This window comes from Myotis yumanensis, unplaced genomic scaffold (genome assembly GCF_028538775.1).
Source record: "Myotis yumanensis isolate MYYU_CA2020_CCGP unplaced genomic scaffold, mMyoYum1.0.hap1 SCAF_2, whole genome shotgun sequence".
In the NCBI taxonomy this organism is placed as follows: Eukaryota; Metazoa; Chordata; class Mammalia; order Chiroptera; family Vespertilionidae; genus Myotis; species Myotis yumanensis.
This window is the reverse complement of record NW_027223753.1, coordinates 173,317,542-173,325,339: the sequence shown is the minus strand read 5'-3', so window position 1 is coordinate 173,325,339 and position 7,798 is coordinate 173,317,542. Positions and strand designations below refer to the sequence as shown.

The window sequence follows — 7,798 nt, the reverse complement described above, 5'->3', positions numbered from 1 at the left end:
CTCACCCTCTTTTAACACCTGGAAAGTGGCAACAGAGACCTTCAATTTTTACCAGTCCTGGCATATCAGTGGAACCTCCCTGGCAGTGGGCAAGTGTGGAAAGGTTACAGGGTAGTCTAGAGGAGCATGTGTGTCTCCAGTGCCTGTGGCTGATCAGACAATCTGGATTTCTCAAGCGATAGCATGAAACCACTAAGAAGTCAGAGGTCAGCAATCTGCTGTCATTTTTATTTGTAGTAAACCACAATCAGGACATACATATACACAGTACATTACAGAATAAGTCCATGGCACTCTGTGCAGGCAGACGGGCAGGCCGGAACAGGCAACCACCACCACAGAACAACATATCTGTGGGTGGGGGAGGCAGTGGAGGTGGACAAGCAAGGAGGGAAGGATCTGGACCCTGGCACTGTGCTAACTATTTACTGCCTCAGTCCCGGTTGATAGAGCCTACATTTCTGAGCTGCAGTTAATGTGTTTTGGGACCTGTAGCTTCAACTTGTGCCCAGGGTCACCCCCAAACACTGAGGTTTAGCTAAGCTCCCTAAAAGGAAGCAGTGTTTTCCATTAGTGGGATTGAATTCTCTCCTAACACACTGGCAGTTAGAAAGGGTAAAATAGGTTTGATACACAGAAGGGAAAATACTTACACTTTAGGGATTGAGTGTGTCTGTAGATGTGTGTGTGTGTGTGTGTGTGTGTGTGTGTGTGTGTGTATACCTAGGTGGAGGGCTTATCAAAGAGTTTCCTTGTAGTGTGTTTTGTTTCATGTTGGTCCCCCAAATTAGTTGATTTCTGAGCATGACCAATCCTCAAGAAGAAAGGTAGATCTTGGCTGAGGGTTGGCAGTAGCCTTCCTAGGTCAGCAGGGCTGGGGGAAGACCCAGGGGAACGAGAACCTTACCCTCTCTCTGATGGCCTTAGTATTTGCCCTAGGTGAAGGCAAGGTCATTGAAGTGGGAAGGTCTTTAGAGCCTCCTTGTTTGGTAGAAAGAGAGGACCCAGAAGGCTAAAGGACATGCCCAAGGCCATGTGGCTGAGACAGGACTGTAGCCCACTCCCCATGTTGCTCTTGTTTCCCAGGCAGGGTTCTTCATCCCTCATACCATCATGGGATGTGGAATGGCTCCCTTCCTCAGCAGCCTCTAGGGAACATTTGTCAGACTTTTCCAAGATAGAGGGGTCTTACTTGTTTTCTGAAGAAAGAGAAAAGCATCCATCAGAACCCCCTGAGCTGGTGGCTTCTTGGAATTACGATTACTTGCTAACAATAACAACTTCTCTGTGATAGCTACCGAGCATTGAGGACGATGGTACAGAGAGGCACAAAAGATTCTTCCCATTTTATGAAAGAGGGCAGCTGTGCTGTAAGCTGGGTCAGCAACTTGCTGTAGGATCCTCTTCTTTTCAGTTCACTCTCCTGCCTCTTGCTATCTAGAGAAGAGATAAATAATAAATAAAGTGTTGCATTTTTTGAAATCACCTCCTTTTCAGGTGACCTAGTCACTAGACTCACTGCCTCTATCAAGACTGTAAGCCAGGGAAGGGAGTGTGTGTGTGTAGGGTGAGAGATTAAAAAACAAAAAGACCGTAAGCTACCTTGGTAGGTTTCCACAGATCAAAAAGGGCAATATCTGAAGCATTAGGCACTGTCCAAGTGTAGACGCGGCTTACCCCTACCCAGGTGCCTGGGAGAATGGCTTTGGAGAGAAATTATGTATGTGGTGACAGAGGAACCAATGCTGAATGGCCACCATTCTTTATTCAACTATAATCATCAGAGCACAGACATTATACTATGCTGGCTACCAACTCTGTAAGCAAGGTTGGATTCAATGACATCTGAAGAAGGGCCTTTCCAACAGGAGGGGCCTATGATCCCTGCTCAATGGACTTTTCATGTTTATTGAAGTAGTCTATCAGAAATTGTGACTCCAGTTGGGTTATACTTATGGGTTTTTGCTTACTTGTTTTGTTTTTGTTGATTTTACAGAAGCTAATCCCTCTTAACTTCCATGGCCTCTAGTCCCTTCTTGGTTCCTGATTCTGTTGTTACATGGAAACAAATATCCTTATGATCTGGATGTTCAACTATGTCACTTTGGGTTAAACTTCCTATCAGTTCTATACCCACATAGGTACTTTATGCCTAAGATGTGACTCAAAAGGTAATGAGAAAAAGAACAGTAGTAATGAACAGAGGGGTTTGAGTTAGACATTAAGGACAATTTGTTGAAGGGAGAAGTTGTGAGACACTTGAATACACTCTGAAATTAGGCTCTGGACACTGTCCTCTGATCTTTCTTGGGCCTTTTAAACACAGACTTGCCTGGAGTTAACAAAGTGGGCAGATATTCTGATTTTATGTATGGCCATTCTAAAATAGAGTCATGGGGGCGGGGGAGAAGAAAAATAGCATGAGAATAAAAGAAAAAAAAGTGAAAGAAGCAGGAACTAGGGGTGAGTGGAGGTTGTGAAAAGCAGAATGTGATGGGAAAAGATGAGAGGTAAGAGGACTGCACTGAGCCATGTTAAGTTAGGGGGCAGTGCCTGGCAAATAGACATTGTTGAATAACAAAATATGTATTAGTGAATAAGTGAATAATTGTATTAGTCCTCCTCTCCAGCCCCATTGTACATGTAGGAAAACAGATATCATAGGACTTGCCCAGGTCCTTGTCAGGCCAGAAAGTGGAGTTGGTCCCATGTGAGAAGCAGGGATGTGCTGAGCAGAGGTTGAGGAGTGCACTTCCGGACCTGATGCTGTGTGGGCAGGAAGTGCCTTGGGTCGTGGTCTATGAACTCAGTAAGGAGACTGAGAACAAGCACCGACTGAGACCCCAATCTTCTCTGGCATTGCCTCCAGCACCTGGGTCCAGAGCAACTGAGGCAGCAGAGCATCACAGCAAAGGACCTCATGGGTCTTCCCATTTCCTCAACGGCTGGAGAAAAGCCAAGTCCTAACCTAAACCTTCCCTTCGCCTCTGGGAAGCCATGTAAAACACTCACTGAGTTTGGAGGTTGGGTCGCTTCACTTCTCTTTGTTTCCTGAGTATAGTTCCCAAAAGTTTCTTCTTGGCCTCCAGAAAATGGAGTCTGGGAAAGGAAAGGAGTTCTCTCCACGTCAATTGGAGGCAGGATCAATTTCCTGCAGATGACCTGCCTTTGAGAATATCCAACAGATTTCCATAAATGTCCTTTATTTTTCCTTTGTGCGGAGATGGGAACTCCCATTTATTTCATCTCTCTCTCTGCCCTAGACCCTGTTCACCAACATCTCAGAAGGTACATTGAAATTGGAGCCCTCTGAGATGTCAATGAGGCTTCTGTTCTCAGATCCCATTTTATTCCTCTTATTGCTCCTCTGTGGTGATCCAAAGAGCTGAGAAAAGGAGCAGTGCCACCATGAAAGGGGCTCAACACATGCAAGTGAACTTGGTCTTTTGAGTACTTATTTCCTCCCATCAGGAAGCTGTGCCAGTTTTAATCACTGGAATGTAGGAGGGAACATTGTGCTTCCTCGACTACTGCTACACACGGCTAAGGCACAGCAGTACAAGTAAGCCTCTCTGTTTCGAGGAGATAGAGAAAAGAAAAATCATGTAGCCTACACAAGGCAATGGGAGGGTGCAGAGACCCGGCCACCATCCATCTCCCGGGAAGGCCTGCCAATAGCTCTTACATAAGCTCCAATGAGCTCATGTGTTTTCACACCCATCTGCAGATCCTGGGCATCAGGGCCAGGGGTTAGGCTGGAGGAAGGAGATCAGAAGAGACTGTGTTCTTTCAAAGAAGGGGTGCTCTGGAAAGAAAACAAGTTCCTACACTCAAGATGGTGAAAATAATTTTCATTTGACTAACACGGACGTTCATTGCTCATGGCAGCAACGTTAGGCAAAGAGAAGGTGATGCTTGGTCTATGAACGCCATGGTATGTGTAGGGGGCGGCTATAGGGTTAAGCCTCGGACTGACCTGTTGGCAAAGCCACAAATAAGTCCCAGCTTAGAGGGCACAGTCCTCTTAGCATAATTAGGCTTGACCTTATGATGCTCCCTAGATCTTATCTGGGTAGCTAATGGGCTGTGGGAGACGCAGCAAGTGCTGCCAAAACAAATGAAACTCACAAGAACATTGTAACTATAATGACCACTACCTTGTTTACCTCTGGCTATAAAATAAAGGCTCAGCTTGCTGTCTGGATCTCTCTCTGTGGCCTCAGCCAGGCACAGGAAGATCCACCTAGACTCAGCTTATTCTCTTTGTCTGTCTTTTCTACATCCTTCACTGCCCCCCCTCAGGCTCACCGAACCCTTGGCTGTGCTGGCCCGGCACATGAGCTTAACCCTATAGCCGCTCCCTACAGTATGGGGGAAGGGAGTGTGGGGTGGAGTGTTTAATGAATCAAAGGTATGCATATAGGCACTGAGGGGATGGTTAAGAAAGCTTTTCCTACTTAATGTGTGGGAAGCTAGATGGGTGCTGGGTTAGGTTTGCCAGCCACAGCTGGGAATCAGGCCACGGTTGAGTATCAGGTCTTGATTTCCAGTTGTTGCCATCAGCTAGGCGGTTCTTGAATAGGAAACTCATTTCATTTATTGACTGAGACAGGATGAATATTCTGGAACCTGCTGTCTCATTTTACCTGCTTCCCTTTTGTTTGGCAGAATCACTGAGCCAGCAGACTTTTGCAAGCAAACTAACCAACATCTTGCCTATATCTTGTCCAGAACACCTGCAGTTTGCCTGCCCTGACCCCAGTAGCTAAGCACAGAGCAAGTGTAATAATACCCACTTCCCTTACACTTTGCCTCCTGAAAATAAAATCTCATCCTGCATGAGGGAGCCAACGTCTCTCAACCAGGCTTCCCAGACATTCTCTTGGGGGTTGGCACACTTCCAGTTCAGTTGTGTCCCAGTGGAGGGGGAGGATCTGTCTGTGCATCTCAGCTGCTTACCCCTCCCCCAGTCTAGCTCCATATTCTTCACTTATGGAGGCAGTGATGAGAATGTGTTTTAATCTGACTAAATGAATCTGCAGATATGATGTTTCACCTGTCCAAAATAATACTGTGCCCAATCTTTCTGTAACTGCTAATGCTTTAAACAATTTTTATTTAAAAAATAAGAACACACAGTATTCAGGTAAATTTCTAACTCCTCCAAGTACTTTGCATTTTCTCTCCGGCATCATTCATGCTTATAACACTTCCCAACTTAGTGTCTTCTGAGAATTTAGTTAATGTGCTGTTTACCTTTGTCTTTCCAGATCAATCAGGAACATTTTGAGTAGAGCCAAACCTTCCTTAGAGTGATACCTGATTAACTTCTATTTGTGACAACTGGAGTCAGTCAGTTGGGAAATGACTGAGCTCATATACTCAACACTCTGACATCTTTCTCCAGCAAAGTGGAGACACACACAAGCTCTAACACTTAAAGGATCTCCAATGATGATGTATGTGCAATATTTTGGTGTGAGATGTCATGACATCTATAATTCACTTAAAATATTTTGATGAAAGAAAAGATAAAACAAATATGGCAAAAGGATAAGAACTGTTGACTCTAAGTGACAGATATGTGGGTTCTCATTATACTCATGGCTCTGCTTTTCCATATGTTTGAAAATTTTCATAATAAAAAGAAATGATTACCAGATGTTCTAATTCCAGGAAGTGTATTTAACTGGGGATGGGGGAGCTTCAGGAGGCTGATAGGGAGTGGATGGAGGTGGAAATTGCTTCATCCTCTTAGGTTTATGATCATTTCCTTAATGCCTGGTGGTAGCAGAATATGATGACAGCAAGCCCCAAACAACAATTCACTGACATCCTCTATTATTAACACCCTCCATGCATATGTGGTTCTCTAAGTGAAAAGATTTAGTTCTCAATCCTTTTACCTCAAGAGTGTTGGGGAGAGAGGAAATATTCAACAGGAAATGTTTTCTTTTTTTGAAGATCATGCCATTTTCTGGTAACCAATAGGTACCAGTTCTCTTAAAAAAATAAAAAAGATAAACAAATAAATTCATTAATTACTATTGTCTAGTCCCTCAACAGAAAATGCTGACTTTCTGGAATCTCTTTCTGGATTGACACTTACGCTGTGGGATTTATAAATTCCTTTCCTTTTGTACTGTCTAAGGTAAAAAGAAATAACCATTTTATTATCCCTTACCTTGTAATTCTTAGTAAGACTCCATTTTAAAAATAATTTTTTTTGGAAAGGAAAAAATTAAAAAAAATTTTTTTTGGGGGGGGGGCATTATTTTAGAAGCAGTCTTTAACCCCAAATTATAATTCATCTGAGAGATTTTTAAAAGACCACTTCAAACTTCCATTCCACCTTCCACTATCAGTTACTAAGTCAGATGTTTGACTACCTGACCTCATTTCACTGCTCCTGATCTTTAAAAAAATTATTTTTAATTTTATTTATTTCAGAGAGGAAGGGAGAAGGAGAGATAGAAACATCAATGATGAGAGAGAAGCATTGATTGGCTGCCTCCTGCACGTCCACTACTGGGGATTGAGCCTGCAATCTGGGCATGTACCCTTGACTGGAATCAAACCCGGGACCCTTCAGTCTGTAGGCTGACACTCTATCCACTGAGCCAAACCAGCTAGAGCTCACTGCTCTTGATCTTTAACATGGTCTCTGTGAATCTTTTAATATGACGTTTCATATTATGTGAATGCTCTGATCTCGTAGAGTTCTTCATTGGGCATTCATTGTTGGCTGTCTATTCTCTGAGTAGTGTCTTAGGATATGGCCAAGCTGGTGCCTTGGAGGGTGAACCTAAGAAAAAGGGAGGTGGGTAAGGTGTGCATGGACCTTCTGCTGCCCACATCTGCCCCTTCTCCTCAGTGTGCCTCTGTGCCCAAATGAATGGTACTTGCCACTTCTGCTCTGTGGAAGAGGGAAGAGAGAGACTTGGATTTTCAGTTTGAGAAGGAAGTCATGTACAGGGGATTGGTTTGGGGGTAGCAAATCCCTGTCACCATGCTTGAAGCTCAGAGGAACCAGTGAGGGCACCGCAGGTGTGAACATGGACTTTGAAGGCAGATACTGACAGATCTGAATCCTGGATCTTCCCCCATGAGGTTTGCTCTCATTTGTTTCTCAGTTTCCTCATTTGTCAAATGGGGAACCACATAGCCCAACCTCAGGTTCTTGTGAAGTTTAAAAGTGGTCTAAAAGTGGCTTTGGCCTGGCTGGTGAGGCTCAGTGGTTGAGTGTTGGACCTATGAACAAGGAGGTCACATTTCAATTCCTGGTCAGGGCACATGTACAGGTTGTGGGCTCAATTCCCCAGTGTGGGGGGAGGGCATGCAGGAGATAGCTAATCAATGATCCTCTCTCATCATTGATATTTCTATCTCTCCCTCCCTCTCCCTCTCTTAAATCAATAAAAATATATTTAAAAAAGTAATAGGCTTTGGACTGGACAATAAATGATAGTTGCTATTTAGGAATGATTTTATCAATGCCTGGAAATTTCTGTTTTACCATTAACTCAACTTTATGCTTTAAAAATAAAAGATTCCTCAGTCCCCTTTTCCATTTTTAGACCACAGTGCTCATGCTCATCTCCCTTGCCCAAATAAATCTGCTAAAAAATTTTCAGTTCTATATCTCTTTTCATCTCATGAATCTGTATCTTATTATGTGGGTCTCTTACTGTGTTGTAACTCCACTTGTGTGCTGTTTTTTTATTCTTTGTCAATTCTGACCTGATCTCTAAGAAGTAGAATGCAAATATTTCTGTCTTTCTGTCCAAGTTGAATTTCA

The 7,798-nt window shown here is 43.6% G+C and overlaps 1 protein-coding gene across 7 annotated transcripts in view; it reads right to left on the bottom strand.

The window, feature by feature from the left end:
* Positions 1-200: 200 nt before the first annotated feature.
* Positions 201-7,798, bottom strand: part of DGKG (diacylglycerol kinase gamma) — a 200,826-nt gene continuing 193,228 nt past the window's right edge. For 6 of the 7 annotated variants that reach the window (XM_070406629.1, XM_070406632.1, XM_070406630.1 and 3 more), the window contains one exon: positions 201-1,437. The gene's annotated coding sequence lies outside the window, so the exon portion shown is untranslated. The remainder of the gene's footprint in view (positions 1,438-7,798) is intronic. The other variant, XM_070406627.1, reaches the window with a different exon arrangement.